The sequence below is a fragment of the Xylocopa sonorina genome, chromosome 16 (assembly GCF_050948175.1).
Source record: "Xylocopa sonorina isolate GNS202 chromosome 16, iyXylSono1_principal, whole genome shotgun sequence".
Taxonomy (NCBI): domain Eukaryota; kingdom Metazoa; phylum Arthropoda; class Insecta; order Hymenoptera; family Apidae; genus Xylocopa; species Xylocopa sonorina.
Genome location: NC_135208.1, coordinates 3,518,367 through 3,537,523, shown reverse-complemented (window position 1 = coordinate 3,537,523; position 19,157 = coordinate 3,518,367). Strand labels below are relative to the sequence as shown.

General features: G+C 49.4%; 1 protein-coding gene across 1 annotated transcript in view; it reads right to left on the bottom strand.

Annotated features, from left to right (window-relative positions):
- The window catches only part of LOC143430982 (protein 5NUC), a 139,146-nt gene extending 119,989 nt beyond the window's left edge, over positions 1-19,157 (bottom strand). The window contains exon 1 of the mRNA XM_076907465.1: positions 19,151-19,157. The gene's annotated coding sequence lies outside the window, so the exon portion shown is untranslated. The remainder of the gene's footprint in view (positions 1-19,150) is intronic.

Genomic DNA, 19,157 nt, shown 5'->3' with positions numbered 1-19,157 from the left:
GGACTGAGTGTCCTACGGGGCGGTGTAAACGCGTAAAATAAAATACCGTCCTATATTTTGGATAGAGTGACGAGAGCCAGAAGAAAAGACGAGGCAGCGCCTATTAAAATATACGACACCGTTATTAAAAACAAACCACCGTTAGGTGGGCCCTTGATCCAGAAATACACGAAACGGGATCCCAAAAAGCGGGATCCCGTTTCTCGTCCATTCGACATTCAACGAAAACCGTGCGCACTACCGTCCACCTTGTAAAAGCATAAAAATTGGCCATAATGTCGACGCAGTGTTAACCGAAACTGGGTCATCGCTGCCTAAGAAAACTTCCTGACCTTTTTTTTTTTTTTTCTCGTACCTGCCTGTAAAGAGAGTTTTCCCGTTACGTCCCTACTTTTTACTCCGTTTCCTTGATTCCAGACGCGTTGTCATCTTTGATTTATTCTTTGAACAGTTCGTTCGCGCAGCGTACGCTTAAAAAGAGGAGGGAAGGAAAGTTAAAAAAACTGTACACGTCGAGAGGTGTAACGTTCCTCCGTCTCGAGTGATTTGCAAGGGGCAGATCGATCGCCAATAACCCTAAAACGATAGGGTAAAACAGCCGGTACCTGAACGCTTCGGAATGAGGCAGGGCGGAAAAACGGTAAAAACGTAGGAAATTGGTATAACGGTTCGCGCGGAGTGACCCACATGCAGCAAAAGAGGTAAAAGAGAGTTGAAAAGGGGAGAGAGAGGAAAAAACGGTACCTCGAGTCTCTCTCCCGACCTTTTCTCGAAAAAAATCATAAAAACCAGCGACGGGTTGGAGGTCTGTCACACCTTCCCGTGGAATTCCAACGAGTTGACTTTTCCACCGCTAAGCCTTTCGACTGGGCAGTAAAGTTAATTTGGCCCGAGCAACGAGGAGAGAAACGGGAAAAGAATCAGTCGGATGGAGGCAGTAAAAAATGATGCGCCGCGAGCCGATGGCCACCGATGACTCCGCAAAGACCATACAACCCTTAAAAGTCAAGAACGCGGCGGAAAGGGTGATTCTACGCCGGAAAGGACTCGACATAAATTCATAAAGCACCGCTACGTTATCGTAAAACGTGGCGTTGGTCACCCCTTTTTCTCCCTCTCTCATCCTCTGCCTTTTTCTCCGGGCGCACAAAAGGAACGGTAAAAATCGCAGGAAACCCGAAGGAAACTCGTAACGGAAGGGGTTGGAAAAAACGGGATTACCTCCAGTCACGTAGAAAAACCGTTGTTTTTTCGCGGTGGAAAACATTTTCCAGGTCGAGATTGTAAATCTTGTAAGCACTTACTTTTTGACGAGGAGCTGTTCGGATTTTTTGGTTCCTCGAAACGAACGGTTCGTATTGTTCTTTTTTTTCGATCTCGGCTACCCTATCCGGGAATATTATTCTGAAAAATTGAAAAATCGTTCCGCGAACGCTCGGTTCGTCGAACGAATTTCTGAAACACGGCAAGGAGGGCGAGAAGAAGACGTCGAAGAGTTGTCGAACGAGTTGCGCGGCACTCGGTCATCCAAACAGTCGGCGAAATCGTAAATTTTCGCGAACCCGTTATGCGTACTCCTTTTATGTATTGTGGACCCCCACGAGCGGGTCTAACTGGTTCGGAGCCGCGAAACTGGATAATTTACAGGGACGAATGGTTTTCTGGGGGTTGTGTACCGTTTGACAGCGAGAGTAGGCAAGGGTTGCTCGGGGCCAGCGCCCTCCAATTATCGAAACAACTCTTTATTGGTCTATTATTAGCTTGACTCCTACGCCTTCACGATTTCGAGAACCCTTCTTTTGATTCTTCTCTTGGCAGGCCTGTAACAGAGGTCGACAGTGCCCTCCTCTTTAGAATTTTCGCTTTCTTCTAGAACTTGGAATATTCTCGAGTCGTATTTCGTTCCAATATTTCTTTGTTGATACGGTGTTTCTTTTTGCTTAAAACAATGCACGCAGAGTCGTCTCGATTTCGTCGTATTCTCGAAACGAACTTTAGGGGTAAGAGGCGGTAGCCACGTTTACCATTCCTAGGGAATTGTAGTTTTACGAAGCGATATTCACTGACTCAGGGACGCTGGTCAGAAAACTGGACTACCGTGCGTTGTTTCCCGGTTGGATCGCTCGTAAAGGCAACAACCCGTCTTACCGTGGAGAACTCTTTCCCAGAATCGAGAACGCTTCTTCTTTAACCGACAGTCTGGCATCGTTGAACGCCTCTTAAACAGCGAGCCGGCAATTCGGATTCTATTTGCATTCGACGCGACCATTCCTGTCGATAATGTCCCTGGTTGCAACGTTGGAACGACGCGAGTCGCCCCCGTGAAAGGGTGCACTGAATCTGGGCCACGCCATAAAAGTTGCGGCGTCCACGGGCCGGCAGGAGTATCGACGGAAACTAGAAGTTGGACGAGCGCTCGCCGCGAGCATTGTTACGCGATGATTTATGCGATCGGCTGTTCGACGCGGAACTGGGATCTGTCTTGGCTGGTTCCGGTTGCGGAGGGAAAGGGATGTTTGCGAGAATATCGTCACGTTTAACCTATTAATCCTCGAAATTCGTTGGATTTCATTGGACGCGCGACGAGAGGAACGCTGGCGCTGGTGTTCGATGGTCCACGGTGTCGGAGAAGCCCTGTTTTCCTCTATCGAACGATATTCTTGCCATCAGGCCCGCGCACGGCGATAGTGGCGGCGGTAATACTTGACTGACGGTTTTATTTGAAGTCAGCTCGAATTACGAGATCGATGGACGCAGTTGGCCGAGGCGCGAGGGATGGAAAAGCTCAGGTCGAAGGAGATTTAATACGATCAGCAGCGCGCGAGTGTCGCACCCCTTCAACGCCCCTTCCTCGCCCGTTCCAGGGGCGCTAGGTCCTGGGACTTGATCGTCCAGGTGGCTCGTTGTCATGCACTCTCCTCTACGTGTACCGTATCGATGGGCTGACGCAGAGGGGCTCGGAGGTCGGGGGTTATGTCGCAGGCCGCGCGGACGTTCATTAGCGGCTGCACAGGGTGGATCTCGGAATTCGTGTAGCAAGGCCTCGAAAGCGAGCGCGAGCTGGGGGTGTGGGGGTCGGTGGAAACGAACGCGCGTGAAGCAAGGAACGAGAGGAAGTTGGACGAGGAGGTGGAGTACACTCCACTCGACGGAGAGTTAATCCACGTGTGAAATTCGAACGACCTCTGACCCCTACAAGTACCCCTCTCTTTCTCGTTTTCTCACTTGATCCGTGCCTGTCCCGCTCCCGTACAGCCCCGCACTTTCGACTCACTCTCTCTCTCTCTCTCTCTCTCTCCCTTTTCGTTCGATTCTGGCCATGCTTCTGACGGATGGTGTCGGCCCTCTTTGTCGAACGATCGCCGACGAAGGAATGCTCTCCCACGCGAAATCTGTGCCGGGGAATTTTTTCAGACACGGGCAAATTAAGCTGGAACCTTTTCGCTGAAACGAACTTCTTGCTGATGATAGATCGGGGGATGCGGCGAGGGTGGATTTCAGATAGAATATCGGAATCAACGGCCGCCGATTCTCGAATATCGGGAATAGGTGTCGTGGATCACGGATTCTTTTCAATATGTCTCGTTCCTAGGAAATAGATGCGTTTCTTTTAATTAACGCTAGCTTCTCTTGAATCTCGTTTACAGAAATCGCAGACTTTTCTTTCATTTATTTAACATTTCGAATGATCATTCCAGCATTAATAATTGTAGAGTTTGCTCTTTTAACGCAGTTTTAATTTAATTCCCTTTTTTTATGAATGGGTAAATTTTCGGTGTTGTTGTTGTGGAATATTACAGATTACATTTTATTGGAATAATTGAGACTGTTTTTCGCAGTCAATTTCTGTTGTCAATCAACTACGTTTAATTGATTGTAATTAAAAAGTCCAATACAGAAACCAGTTAACCCGGTTATTTTTTTTAAATTGTTAACTTTAAAATATCGAGAAAAACGAATGTCTCTCTTTGCGAAATAGATCGAATAAAATCGTTCGCGACTCTGTCGGTTCGGAAGCGGACTAAATTCGAACTCGCAGGAATTTCTTTAATCCTCTTAGCACGTTAGAAAACTGTTCTTCTCCGCAAAGTTTGCGATCCTGTTGGACGCAATTTGTCAAACCGCCGCAGAAACCTCGACGACGCTTTAAAGGATTCCCGGGGGCACGATCCTTCATTCGCGTCGTCGTTGCGATCGATTATGGCACGGCGTACTCGAGATCCGGCGTTCTCGAAAAAGCCACGTTGTTTCCCCGCGGCGTTCCCTTCATGATGCGTTTACGGGGACGCCGGAAGACCCCCGGGCAGACGCGGGAGGTGGCCGGATCCCGGTGTGAAACGGGGCCCATTGTTGAATCCATTGTCCACCGTAAGTAGTTGCGAGTCCCTTGGACTTTTACAGCTTCCGAGGAAACCTCCGAGTAGAGACATCTCGGTTTACGGGAGTCGAGAAAAATCGTCTACAAATCGTGGCTACCGTTCTTCTACCGGATGGTACCTCTTAATTCTTCGTCTCGCTACGAATTCGATTTCCACTCATTCTTCATGGAATAGATAAAAGTTATACAATACTCTCTCGATTTCTTGGTTACTTCACCCTCTAACAATCGTTCCGTTCGTTTCCGTTCGAACCCGTCGAAGATAGCCGAGAAAGGAAGCCACGCGTAAAGTGTCTTGTAGCAAAAGACGGAGGACTGCGTTTCCCCGGTTGGAAGTGATTCTGGAAGGAAACCAGGACACGGATACCGCTGGTAACCGGCGCGCGGAGCAGTCGGTTAGCTTATTGGGAAGCCGATATCTGGCCGCAGGGAGGTTAGAGGCGGCTGGGACGGGGAGAGCGAGAAAGAGGGAGCGAAAGAGAGGGTGGCGGAGGTGACTCGTTCGGCTGTATATCCACAGGAGGATCGGGGTTGCCGCGCGGAGAGTATTGGCTTCTGAAACTAGGGAATACCGAGGAAACGAGTTGTGTCGTATAACGGGGTTGTTCGTTTCCCGCCCTCCTCTCTCTCTCTCTCACCCTCCTCGTTCACCCCTTTTCTCATCTTCGTCGCTCCTGGGACGCGAATAAAAGTGTGGGCCGGTTTTCGCGTACGATACACACGGGCTATTGTATCCCAGGCTTTCTCCCTTTCTCTTTTCTCGAACGGCGCACCCCCGCACCCCCACGGGGAGGCCGCGACCTCCCACACCCTCCGATCCATATATTTAAAACAAATGCTATCTGATGCGGCGCCGCTTTGTGGAGGCAAGATGAGACCAAGCTCCATCCCTTCGTCCTCTCTTTGCTCTTTCCCCGCCCCGTTTTCCACTCCCGATGCTCCTTTACTCTCTTTTCGCCACCGACACGAGTGTACCGATACCGTAGCGCGATCCTCTCATCCACCGTCCTCCCTCTGTCTCCTCTATTCTCTTACGGCCGACACTGTCGCCGAGCCAGGGGTGCTTCCTGCGCACCCCAAGTGCTTCCTGTTCGCTGCACTCGACGGTATCCTGGATGTACACGGACGCGCGCACCCTTCATCTATCCACGGTACGCGACGCGTTTCTCTCGCTCTCGACGGTCGGAGAAAATTGCGCAGGTAGACGCGGGTTAGGGCCACCGATACGTCTGCGCGACGGACAGACCCGGTTCTAATTTAATTGATGCCGCGAGAGGAGCTTGTATCGCATCCAGCTTCAGCTTTTGAATTCGAAAGGGGTGAGCGCCAGGGAATTCTCTCCAGCGATGGATCCTACGGATTGCTTGTATTTCAAGCACGGAGAGAATCGAAATCGGTCGAATTTATATTCCAAGCGTTCTCAAAGTTTATCATTTGGGCTCTTGAAAATTCTTTCGAACGTTGGTCGATACGCGAATCACTTTCGGAAATTTTCGAAATTGATCGAAGGTAATAGCCTTATATCCGCGACGGCGGAGGATCCGGATAAGTTTGAGGATCGCTGAGGATCGGCGGGAGCGTAGGTGTCGCGGGTCTATCAGCCAATACGCGGGGGTCTTCCTATCTCCGCCAGTAAATCCGGCCGTAAGTTAAACTATTGGGGAATCGAGGCGGGTTCTCCCGACACTTCCAGCCGCTCGCTCGGTTCCACTGGGGTCGCGGGAGATCCTCCGGAATCAGGTTTACGTATATCTGGTTGCCTATCATCTCCATCACCATAGATTGCCCATAAAGAACCCCGGCAATCCGTGGTTATACGCGGCGGGGCCACCATCGACTTTATCCACCTCTGGATCCTCCGATCGAAACTTTCTACGAAGCTCTACCTATCGACCCCTTACTCTCTCGATTTCTTACGCTAGTCGCGCGATCATCTCGCGGCTCGATCCAATTTTTCTTACTTGATGAACTCGATCCCTGCAGCGTTGACGAGTCTTAGAAATCTCTCGATTAGTCGATTATTTGCAGAGCGTTGGAAAGGTTGTAGAAGAAGGAAGATTCGAAATGATGGGACTCGTTTGGTAAAAAAGAAAGCTGGAGGGCGATGATCGAGGGAACGTGGGTGATGGCTCGGCTCGCGGAGTCTGTCCCTGCTGCGGGGGTTCCTGTCGCACAAAACAGAGTCTTTAGGTCTCCTTAGCACGTCGAGCGGGTCCTGTAACGCGGGAAGGAAGCGTGACGGACGCTGGACTGCCGGACACGGTGCCATAAACGCATTACAGCCGGAACGAATCGGCTCTGTTAGCCTCGAAATTGGTGAAACTCTCTCGTGCAGAGTCGCACGACTCGTACGACCGCCTCGCTCCCTCTCGTTACTTTGGAACGGCACGGATAAATGGCCGAAATTTGCGACGATGACCGTGGAAGCACCGAACGAGATAAAGGAGGCGCGGTCTCGACCAGCAAATATATGGACGGGCTCGTTCTGACGGTCTCCACCGACCGGAGCCGTCTTGGACCCTTTTTCACTCCGCCTCGCTTTTTGCCTCGAATTTTGCGATTACTTCGCTTGTTTAACCAAGCAATTCTCAGTGAATCACTAGTTTATATAGTTTGAGAAGGATTTTAGCGTTGAAATCAGCGACGATTAGAATATATAAATTTCTAGAGTTTATTCGTAGAGTACAAGATAAAAATACTTGATCTCGTCTTAATTTGCTCGTGGTGATGTCAAAGAGTAGCTTTCGAAAGTGGCAGGCGGCAGCTGCGTCCCTGTCAAAGGCACACGGTCAGCAAGGAGCAAAATCCTAAGAGAATACAATTGAGGTTTCGTGGGATGGGTGAAGAGGGAGCAGAAGGGGCGTACTGTTGGTTCCATAAACACCCGCAAAGCCCAACCTTTCAACCGGCTCGAGGAATGTCTCTATTGCGGATGACTGATGGTCCAGAATTTGGTAACGATTAGGCCTTTTCGGTTGGCATTAGCCAAATTCCGTCCTGTCCTGTACCTGTCGTCGATACGAATTCTCGACACTTTTTAATCCTATTCGCTTTCGCTGTTTCCGGTCGCGTTTTTGAAAACGGTAGTATAATACTATTGCACGGTCATCCACGGATCTATAAATAACAGCAATTGGCAATAAACTGCACCAATTAAGGCTCATTCTTCTCTAACGAAAGTAAACAAAAAATTCATATTATGTGGGTGAAAAGCGTAACGAGGGGCCTATAAATTACTACTCGACCATCGCGTCACTCGGGTCCACCGCGATGAACCAATAAACCGTGATTCCTCAATAACGTGACGAATCTCCATGACATGGCGACGATTAGTTAAAGTCTCGGTCGTACCTCGGGCGACCGTAATTTTTCTCGAAAGAACCCCGAAATGGAGAATATCGAAGGAGACAAATTCCAGAACGAACGACCCCCAGCGAGAGCCGAGGTCGAGCTGCGGGGGGTTGGCACCCATAATGAGCCGACGCTTCCCGAAAGCGTCTTCTACTTCTGCAACGGCGCATCATCCCCCTTTTTTTTTTTACTCTTCGCTTTGGGGTAGTCGGCTGCCAGGAACCGATACCCCACAGTGCCGATAACGCTTCCCTCATTGTTTGTCGAATTTGTATTTTTGAGTGTCCGACCCACCGTTTGGCAAGCACGAGGTTTCATCGCGCAGACTCTGAGGTTTCGTCTCGGCACAGCTTCCGACACTATCCTTTTTCTATCTTCAACTTAAGGGAGAGAGAGAGAGAGAGAGAGAGAGAGGCTCGTTTTTCTGGAGGAAATTATATGCAAAAGCTGTCGCAAAATATGAGCTTGCACATTTTTAAAAGCCTTCGAATATTAAGTCTCGAAATGTGCATAGTGAAAAATCGCTTAAAAAATGTTTAAATTACGAACAATGGAGATTACGCGGAAACGAATAATTGCGCCATCGTTCTGACAGCTCAGAGTTGCTTTCCACACGAAATTTCTTAGTTCTCCGGAAGATTTTCTTGCGTTTACCTCTATCGAAACAGCGATGACACAAGCGTGCCGTGTACCGGTCTAAAAATATGGAAACCAGAATAGCAGCTGCGGCAGCGGTGCGGTACTCCGCTGGTGGATGAAGTTTAACACGAAAATAACTTGTTGCGAAGAAGTGTTGCTCCTCTAGAATACCCAACGCTCCTGTTTCTTCCCAGTTTACCTCGGAAACAACAAACCCGCGCCAAGAATACAGGAAGAATTCGATGTTTTCCCCTACGAATCGTAGAAAATTCTCACGGGTTCGAAAATGAGACGTCTTCATCGGAACCCCAGCCAACATTCGATTCTTGGTGCACACAGAAGAGAAGTCCACCGAACGTTTCAATATTCCGCCCAGAGCGAGCTTCTTTTACGCGACAATTTAGCCAACAATGGCCAGCAGGTCAGGCCACGATGGTTCAGTCGCATTCAGCTCCGTCTTTCGGTAATTTGTTCGGGTTTTTAGCCTCGGTCGGCCTCATTTTTCCTAGAGGAACGCGCTCTCGCCAAGGTGACAAAGGTCCCGCTTACTTTCCCATGAAAGCTGTCGACTTCTCTGCAATCAAACGCGACACGCCCCCTTCGCTGCTTTCAACTTACGCCAACGATCGATGTATGATGATATGACCATCGATTTAAGTTACACGAAAATTACGATACGGTCGAGTGAATTCGACTGGAACGAGATTCGCGATTAAACAGTGGCGCGATTCGAACCAGTCGCGGAGAACAGCCCTCACTCGGTCAGTCAGAATCTCGTCAGACTCCAGCGGAGCGATTCAGCCTGGCTTCCGTTTCCGACGTCAAAGACAACAACTTTTTTCCCACCGCTCTCGTCTCCGTTTCCCATTACACTCGTATCATCGCGTGCGCCGAATAAAATTCCACCCCGTTCGCGCTCGCGCCAGGGTGAACCGTGTTAGAGGCCGCGGAAGCGCGAGGGAGAACGTCCACGCTCGCTGACAAAGAAGGAACGCTCGTTTTCCCAGAGGAGACAGGTAGAACACGCGGTGATCCCGAGCTTCCTCCCATTTTTTTCCCCTCTCTTTTTTTTTTTCATCCAGGAGTGCCGTCCAGCGCCGCGAGTAAGAGGAACAAGAGGGTGGTCGGAGGGGGTGCAGTTGGAGTGCGTCCATTTATCTCGCGTTTTGTCGAGCGGCCTAGCATCCAGAATACGGCTTTATTTACCGGGAGTTTGCGTTTTTCCAGGACGCTGCGTCTCCCTGGCCTCTGGCTGGCCTGCTCGCGGCCCACGCCGTGGCAAACGTGTTTATTATGCGATCTGGCCAGCGGACTTGCACGTCCACGGTATTGTCGATGAGCATGGCCGAGCTACGCGAAGGCGGGAACCGTCGAGCTCGCTGTTTGCCCTCGCGAAGCATAAAGCAGATTTCCCGTGATTTATGTCGAGTCACCAAACAACCAGCCCTCACCCACCCCCCCTCGCCCCGTCCACGAACCCTGCCCGAAAGATATATCCTCTCTTTCTGTGTCCCGGCGCTGGTGAAAACGCCTCTCGCTGCTCGCACCCTCCATTCATCCGCCGCGCGGTTTCCACCGCCTGCCTCGGACTCATTCATACGCGGCCCCGGAGAAAAACGCGTCTCTGATTTCTCTCGACTATGTAGGCCGACTTCGCGACGAGTCGATTCGATCTGTACCCGCTGCGCACTATTTTTTGTTTTTTTTTAAACCTGCCGTTTTATACGAATACCTTCCAGTGTGCTATGCGAGTATATTACGCGTTGTAAATCAGAGGGGTAATTAAAGGAGTGAGAAAAAAAGAACGAAGCAGAGGATCGAGGGAAAGTAATAAAGATGGAAGTGTCACGAAAAGTTGTTGGAACTCGAAGACTCGTGAGCAACTTTCATCTGGAAGGGAGCGGCACGAGCACGGGTCCGATGATCTCCCGTGAAAGTCATTACCTTCCCACGCGACCCGAAAGGCGAACGACGTACTTGACCTTGGCCACTCCGCGACGCTGGTTATGCCTGTATTTATTACACTTAAAGCTCAATTATGCCGACGACAATCGGGTGACCGTTAGTTGGACCCATCCTGGCCCCAACTGACGTCACAGGGAACCTTTTCACCGAGTTTCTACGAGTTCGATCATATATTTCCGTGGACAATGCCTTTTTCATTCGTTCCATTCTTTCTTGATTGCATTGCGACTCGACTAGTCTTCTAAAACAATTCCTCAGCGACAATCGAGGATTCCCTTTTCGTTAGATTTTAATTAGCCGAGTCTGTTTTTCGTTTCAAATTAGGATGCGAATATTATATGCTGGAGTGAAAAACTGTTATATTCGCGTGGGCTGTTCGCGTTTAACTATTTACAGCCAGTAATTTATGGTAATTTGCATATACTCCAGAGACACCCCCCATAGGAATCCAATGATACAGTCGAAGCACGTTTATCGCGTTTATTGCACATCCTGCGGTCTTCTCCATTACTATGTAATTCTTCTTCCACGACATGAACTGTCGTTCAAATAATAATTTAATTCCCACAAATAAAACCAGAATCGTCTGCTCGGAAAACGAGTGCTCTTCGAGCTGCGTTATTGATAGTCTCTGGTGTACCAAAAAGACGATTCCCAACCGTGAACCCCAGGGTAATGGTACACCATCCTCTTTGGGAAGATTCTCCCACGTATCGTGGGTGGATCGACAGGTAAAAGCAAGCGAGATCAGGTAATTGAGACGTCTTCGATCCTCGCGGAGGACACGTCGTCGGGAATCCGTGGCGACAATCATTCGTAACCTTATACGGTGTCCCGGAGGACAATGGTGTCGCCGCTCTGTAGAATGCCAGCGTCCTGGTGCGAGCTATGGCGAACGGGAGAGCGTCTCTTCCGGGACATTCAACGAAGGGGGATGCGCAAAGTGCGGAATCCCACGGGACGCGTGGATCTGACTGAGTGGATCCCTCTCCCTCTCTCTTTCTTCGTTGCTCTTCGCTCTTTACACCGCTCCCTACAGTGGCAACGTACAAAAGCTTTGAGATTCGGGGTGCATCGAGCCTTGCCCGTGCTATTCAGGGGTAGAGATTAAGATGCTCGTTGGGTGAACGAGGTGAAAGTTCTTCTAGGCCGTCGAATGCTTCCATTTCGTACTGAACAGAATTTTTGGTGTCAATTTTTCTCCTCAAAGTAAAGATACGAGTATAAAACAAACACCCTCTAAGAATCTCGATAATCCAATTCGTGTAACGTGGTAGTCGCTCGTTTAGCCCATCTCGAACCCTCTTCTACTCGACTAACATGGTGTTCAGGGTGTGTACGCAATCGACTCGTTGCCGTGCACGCGTCTTTTCCACCCTTGGCCAGGAAAATCGGATAGAAAGAAAGAATCAGGAAGGTCCGGTCGCATAGAAAGCTTGAGGGCTTTTAGGTCACTGGGTCTCCCTTTCAAAACGCTGTTGCACAGATTGACGCGAATATTTATGCCGTCTGGTCTGCTGTTACCGTTCGCGCGCTCAACTCGACCATCTCCAGCACGAGGCAGAATCGGACGAGGATAACCGTACACGGAAACACAGAAAGTCAGACAGAGACGAAGAGACGACGGAAAGAGGGGGTGTAAGGAGCGTATTATAAACCTGCTCACTGTACGGGCCCGCAGGAGAGAGAGCTTTCCCCAGGAAAGATCATAAAGGAGAAAACAGCGTCGAGGAGCTGCGTGGCTCGTGAAATTTTCGGGAAAACTTTACGACGATTCCGTCTCTGGCTGGCGAGCATCGAATCGCGTGGCCATCCTTGTCCCACCGGCTGAGGGACGCCTCGGGGGCCACCTTCGGTTGACTGACGGCAAATTTATGACGAGTCGTACGCCCAGGCTTGTCCGCCGCGTTAGAAAGCTCCCGTAAACTTTTACTGCGAGCGAGCACGCCTCCTTTATTTGCCCCGCTCGGGAATTATATGGCGCGTGGCCCGCCGCCCGCGACCACCACCGGCCACTGAGCCAGGGACTCCGAGCAGACCAAACCAGACGGATAATTTACACGGTGATGCTGTTCGGAAAGACGGAACGCGCGATTATACGATCGTGAAAGTTTCCACCACGGCCACGCTGGCCTTCGAAGCGGCGCGCCACGATGGATAATCCGCGTCGTGACGCTGCGAAATGGTCCGCGGTGGTCTCCACTCTGAGTAGAGTGAGCTTCGTCTCGATTCGTTTTTTGATATAAAAGATAGATAAATATAAGCAGTTGTTTGTCGTTTATTAGTTTTTTATTTTGATGAAGATTAATAGCCAGATCCAAGGCTACTAGAATTTCTTTCTTCGAATACAATACAGAATCTGGAATATCGTATGCTTTCGAGAATCCATTTCTTGGGTTAGAAAAGAAGGAGAATAACTGCAGCGTATCGTGATCGCGATTCGAAAACAGGAAATCCCTTAATCCGATTCTCCGACATCTTTCCAGTCCGCAGCGAGCTGTCTGCCGGTGGTTCAGGTACCCGAAACCCAAACTCTGGCCGACTGCTGACCTACGAAATTAGACACGCGTGGCCAAGCGTTCTGTACACCGCGATTTCGCACGGTTCACGCAGCTCCGAGGGTTTCGTCCACTCGATATACGATTACCAAGGCGTGACGAACGGTTCCGAATCAAGGTAAAGCGTAGTTTAGCCCCTTGCACCGCCCTCGCACCCTTATTCGGTCCTCTGCGCGTTGGAAATCCACTGAAATCGCAAAGTTTCAACTATAAATCGTCCGTTTATCGTCTACGAACTTTCGTTTTTAACAGCACTTAAAAATTGAAGTCCATAATTTCAACTTTGTCGTTTGCAGTAGAACGAAAGGAAGGCAAAAGTCGATAATTAAAAAAATGCCGGCTCTTTGAAGCTTATTCGTTAATTTTCTTCGTGTCCAGTAGCTTAAAAAATGGAAAAAAGGTTGGTTCGGTGTGTCCTGTGTTACAGATTAGTCTCACATGTTTCGAACAAACTCATTTACCTGAATAGAATCCACTTTCCTTTCCATACCCCACCGTTTCACCCCAATAAATAATTAAATCCCGAAACTTTCACCTCGTTCCATTGTACGAGATCCATTTATTCAATTTAAAAGACAATAAAAAACAGAAAAAGAAGAAAAATCCAACCGTTCCGCCCCACGACCCTTGTAATTATTTTATTGCACGCGGTAGAAGGAAATTAACGCGAGACGCTCATTGATGGCGTCGCGGGACCACGGTTAATCCTGTAATTCAGTCGTGTCTACGGGGTAGCGGTGGCTGACAATAGCCGAGCCTTAATGAACGAAGTGTCGAAAGTGTCCAAATATTTACCCTTTGCTTGTAATCGGATTTATTCCACCGTGGCGCTGGTCAAGGCGCACGTAAAGGAAGTTATCGAGTCTCGAGGCAAGTTGGCATCACCTGTGGCGCGATTGCGATCCCATTTCCATTGTCCACGATCGAGAGACACTTTCTTTTGAAGCTCTACTAGAGAATTTTCTACGAAGGGTAAACAATACGTTCGACAACCTGGTCGTAATGGAATTAATTTGCTCGTTCTCATTGTTTTACGACGAAAGTGACACTAAAGCAGTCGTTCCCTGGTAAAAAAGGCAAAAAGTAAAGTTCTTTGTGGCTACAGAATGGACGATATAACGTGGGACGGTGTTCTGCGGTGTCGATGCAGCAATTAGTGCTTTGTGGAACGAAGGTGGACATTAAGTTGGTTATTGGTCAGGTACGAAGCTTTTGTTCGATAAATAATTGGCATGGAACGCGAAGAATGTACGAGTCGGGGGCGTAGATAAGTTTGGACGAACCGATCGGCGAAGGCTCGGTTCTTTTCGAATCTGGTCGCCTGCCATCCAGAGAGCAAAACGGAACTCATCAGGCTGGGAGGAAGTGGACACGTCGGAATAATTTCCTTACACCGTCTCCGCACCCTTCCTCCGTGGACCTTTTCGTTGCCATCCCTAACCGTCTCCCCGCTGCCACCGACATTTTGACCACCCCCAGCGATTGACCAATTTGCCAAATCGATTCACGTCGAAATGAACTTACGTAATATCTACGGGGCGACACTCTCTCCCTCGCGCTCCTTTACATAGCCCCAGCTATGTGCCACGGTCAGTTCGAACAGTGAATCCTGTTTATTTTACTCTTAAATAAATCATAAATATTTTCGAGAGAAAAAGACGGAGAATAAGAAAGTAGAAACATTGTGATCGCGATGTAAGTAATTAAATGTAATTAATAATATCATACGATCACGGGTGGTCTATCGATAGCCGTTGAGAGGATCGCGGGGAGGAAGCCTGGGGTGAAAGAAAATCAGCAAAGGCTAATAGAGAGACGCGTCGGTGAAAAGGGAGACTATCGTCTAGAACGAAACGATGCAAAAGCAGCCGGCATTTTTAATGTCGCGCAAGAGGGTACTTAGTAGCCGTCCTCTCGGAGGCAACCGCCCCGTGTGTCTGCCCACCCTCTAGATATTACCCTTTGGAATAGCAGCAAAAATTATGGACAGCCGATAGGCCAGCAGCCGCTGCAGGGGTGCGTCTCATCCATTTAGGTCCATCACACATGACTGGATGGAGTGAGACTTACCCCGCAGAGGTTCTCACGTAGATTATGACCTCCTCGCCCTGCATTCTCCGGTGCAAGAGCCGAGAAAGCACGTACGGACCTTTCATGGGAAATTTCTTTTTTTCTTTTTTCCAAAAGTAACCAAGAAACGTTACGCAGATAACAGAAAATATCTCATTTCTTTAACAAGTATTCAGACACGAACGCGTGGCTAGAAAATAAAGGAGAGCGTGTTCGATAGGTTTCGAATGAAGTTAGGCTAGTTTCTTTCCGAGAAGCGTGCCATCCCGAGATCACGCGTGACCGAACCGATCCGAAAGATCGTCCCAAAGTCTCCCAAGTACAAGGGGGTGCCAGTCTTTCAGTTGGTAGGGCAGATTTATCGATTATTCCCGGTCCAGTGGTCCCCTTTCGTTGAACGTGCCAAGGCTAACCAAAGGGCGTGTGTGTACAGCTCGCGAAATTTACGACGGCAAACATCCGTAACATCCCTGTTCGATCTGTCCGTGGAGAAAAAGATCTTTCTCGCTCTCGTCCCAGTTCCTTCCGAAATTTCAATCAACGCGCTTTCCATTGATGTTACGCGGGCCGATAAAAACTGTATTTGTCGATGCAAATCTAGCGAGCACGAATGCACCGTTCGCGAATGAAAATGCTGGATAGAGATGAAAAGAACGAATAAATAAAGCGAGGAAGAAATACAGGGGAACAGGGAGGAAGAGAGAGAGAGAGAGAGAGAGAAAGATGGAACGGCAGGAAAAAACAAATCTTTTTCCATTAACATCATTTACTGTACGCGAAGCACGCGGCTGGCCGCGTACGTGATACATACGCCGCCTGGTATATAGACAGAGAAACGCGTGCTCGTGAGGGTGCACGCGAACATTCTCGCCGTTGCACTCTCTCTCACCCTTCGTACAGCCGTATTACGGTCGTCGGGGGTAAACCACCCTGGCCTCTAGGAGCCGAGAGCGGGAGCCCGCAGGGGTACGCCACGACAACCCCCGTAGCAACCCCTCAAAATCAACCGAACTCTACTCCCCGCGTGCTCCTTTCGGTCACCCCTCGCCACCCCTCGCCCCTGCCCTATTCCGCCCCGCTACTCCAACTCCTGATCCATTCTGTAGACGTTAATACCGCGAGAGGTATCCATCCATGCCCTATTCTCGCTCGAAAACCTACTCCGACCGCGCGCGTGCTACCAACCCTTCTTGGAGGTATTATGGGCTAATATGGACCTACGAATCGACCCAGCGGCTCGCGGATTCCGAGAGGAATCTTTCTGCCTCGAGAGAGGGAGAATCGCGCGGTCGCTGTTGCGTTTCGGGGTAGTTGCTATCGGAATTTTGCGGTTCGAAGAAATCCCGGGGTGGAACTTGCTCTCGTTCGAATCGCATTCTTGGCGATGAACATTTTTTTCGTCGAAACATCGCCTCGGTGGGTGCAATATAGAATGCAGCTCCTCGAGGGGGACCGTCCGACGAAAAAGGTCCTCGAAATTTCATTCACCGGAAAAAGAGGCAAAAAGAAAGGCGGCTGGTAGGAGGGTCTCTCCTCGTCTCTTTCTCTCTCTCTCTCTCGATCGGATTCGAAAGTGGCAATATATATAGGTAGAGCGGTGTCGCAATATCCCATCGGTTCGATCGGCCCCCTCCTTTAAGAAGAGCGCAATTCACCGACAGCTCGGACATCCCTAAAAGGGATTTGCAAATACGCCGGCGGTGACAGAGAGCGGCGTTTGCATTCGGGATGCAGCGGCAAGTTAAGACTGAAGTTTGAAACACAATCAAGGGGCCCTATAAAGGGCATCCAGCAACGAGGCCAGCAATAATGCATGCGGCGTGCATTCTACTCCCCCTTTGTATGCGCGCGCGCGTAGACGGGGTTCTTTGTGCTAAGGGCTGCGCCAGAGGCCAGAGCCACGGCTTGGATATATACCAGGGGGAGAGCTAACACCATTATCTAATACTCCTGGGTGCCCATATGTGGTGCTCCAGCTACGAGCCACTGTACCATTCTCGAAAACCTCTGCCCACGGTCATCCTGCCGATTCCCACCCCACACACATTCACCAAACTCTACGCACGAACCCTCCACCGCTTCGCTCTTCTTTCTCCCTTTCCTGCCAGTTTCTTTTATTATTACAGACCCTCCATCCCCCGCTATTTACCCTCCTCCTGGTCTAATTATGGATAACAAGCTGCAAAGCGGATTCTTTGTCGCATTCGATTGATATTCTTCGAGATAACTCGGCCATTGTTTCCTGTCGACGGTTCTGTACTCGTTGGAAGGAGGGGATGGTTTCTTTTTCTCTCTTTGGAAATACGAGAATGTTGTTACTTGACCGATCGTCTGTATTTTATGAAGTTCTTCCCGGTACGTTTGTAAATCTCGAGAAAAGAGTGGCTCGTTCCGTCGCAATATTTGCTTCCACTTCCGCATATGCGATTTATGCAGCTGAAGTTGATATAATTCCTGCGGTTACACTTTATGCACGCGAAATATATCTCCCTTTCGCAACGCGCTGGCTGTAATAGTTAAATTAATCGAGCTCGATGTTGTTGCCCGACAGCAAATTCAAGAATTCATTCTCCAATCCTCCGGTTCGAATATCGCTCTAACATACGGAAATAAAAAAGCCATTTTGTAGACAATGGCTAGGAAAACGCATTAAAGTACTTGGACAAATTTAGCTAATATCGCAGCGGGGCAAAGAAACGAACAATAAAAGTAATAGCGTTAACCCTAAGTTCAGACAGCTTTCGAAACTCTGCATAATTAAGTCATATACACCGACTGCTTGTTTGCACAAAAGGCGAGCCTCGTTAATAAGCCATGCAAACGAGGAAAGCAAAACGGGGGATACAATTAACCGCGGCGAGGAACAATCTTTTTAGCCAACACAATGCTCGTGGTTCCTCGAACAAAGGAGATTACCGATCCGCCTCGCGGGAACAAATACCAGCCTGTTAAGAATATTTAGGAGGCACGACGCACGGACGAGGAGAGTAGTAAAAAAAAGAAAAAAAAAAAAAAAAAGAAAAAAAAGCAGGAAAGAGCGGAAAAAAATAATGCCGGGGGAAACGGAAATATGCAAAGCAATTCTCTCTAATTAAATTAGAATTGCAACCGAGGAATCGAGAAAATGGCGGGGCCAGGTAACGTTCGGGGGTCGGCAGGTTTTTGTCCGCGCGCGGGCCAAGATAAAAGGGGATCGACGCGATGGGTAAAAGGCACGCTCGTTATAAAACGAAATCGTAAAAGTTTATACGGGCTTTCGCCATGCAACGACCGCAACTTTTACCTCAAGCAATATTCTTAGCCGGGAACGATGGAAAATTGTACAGTGGGCCAAGTCCTCGTCCATGCCATCCAGTCGCTCGTCGCACGGACTCTGCGTCGACTGGCTAGGGAACCCTATCGTAAAGTCGATGATCAAATTGTGCTCATAAATGACCGCGAGGAGAATGGAACAGAGAGACATGCAGTACGACCATCCGTCTCTCTTTCTCGCGCGTCCAGCGTGGTCACGGAACGGTCTTCCGGCTGACCAGCGAGGACCAACAGAGGTCGACCGTGGCAACGGAAGTACGGGCTCTCGAAACAAACAGTCTCAGTGCGGTTTTATAAGCGGCGCGCGGGAAATTTTTGTGGTTTATTGCCTTTTACGAGCGGTTCGGGACGCGTTGTTTTCTCCTACGGCGGATTCTAGCGGGGGCGTAAGAACCCTGCGGGATCCGTTAATCCGATGAAAACACAGCTCGCAGCCGCGCAAAGGCGGCCTCCTCTCTACGGACGTCGTCGAAATCGCATAGGAACGCGGCGCGTTGACAAATTGCCGGGCAACCGGTATGGTAATCCGATAATAGAGAGCGCCGGTTGATTCGGGACTAACGAGATTAATTATCTTGTTTGATCTTGTGACACTGGCCCCGTTAATGCAGTCGCCTCTGCCTACCCCTGCTGCCTGGCTGCCTCGATCCGCGTCCACTGACTTGTGCCACGGTGAGAGGCGCTCGTTACCACCGCGTGCTCCAGCTGACCTCGATGAACTTCATTTCTCTCGCCTCTTCGCGGTCGTACCTTCCAGAGCGTTTTTCTCCAACCTCGAACAATTTCTATCGTCGCTTCGATCAAATTTTATTCTTCCAAGGATTTGAGTGGAGAGTATGGTACTCGAAGCTCGTGGAACTAGTTTAAAAGGAAGCAGCACTCCT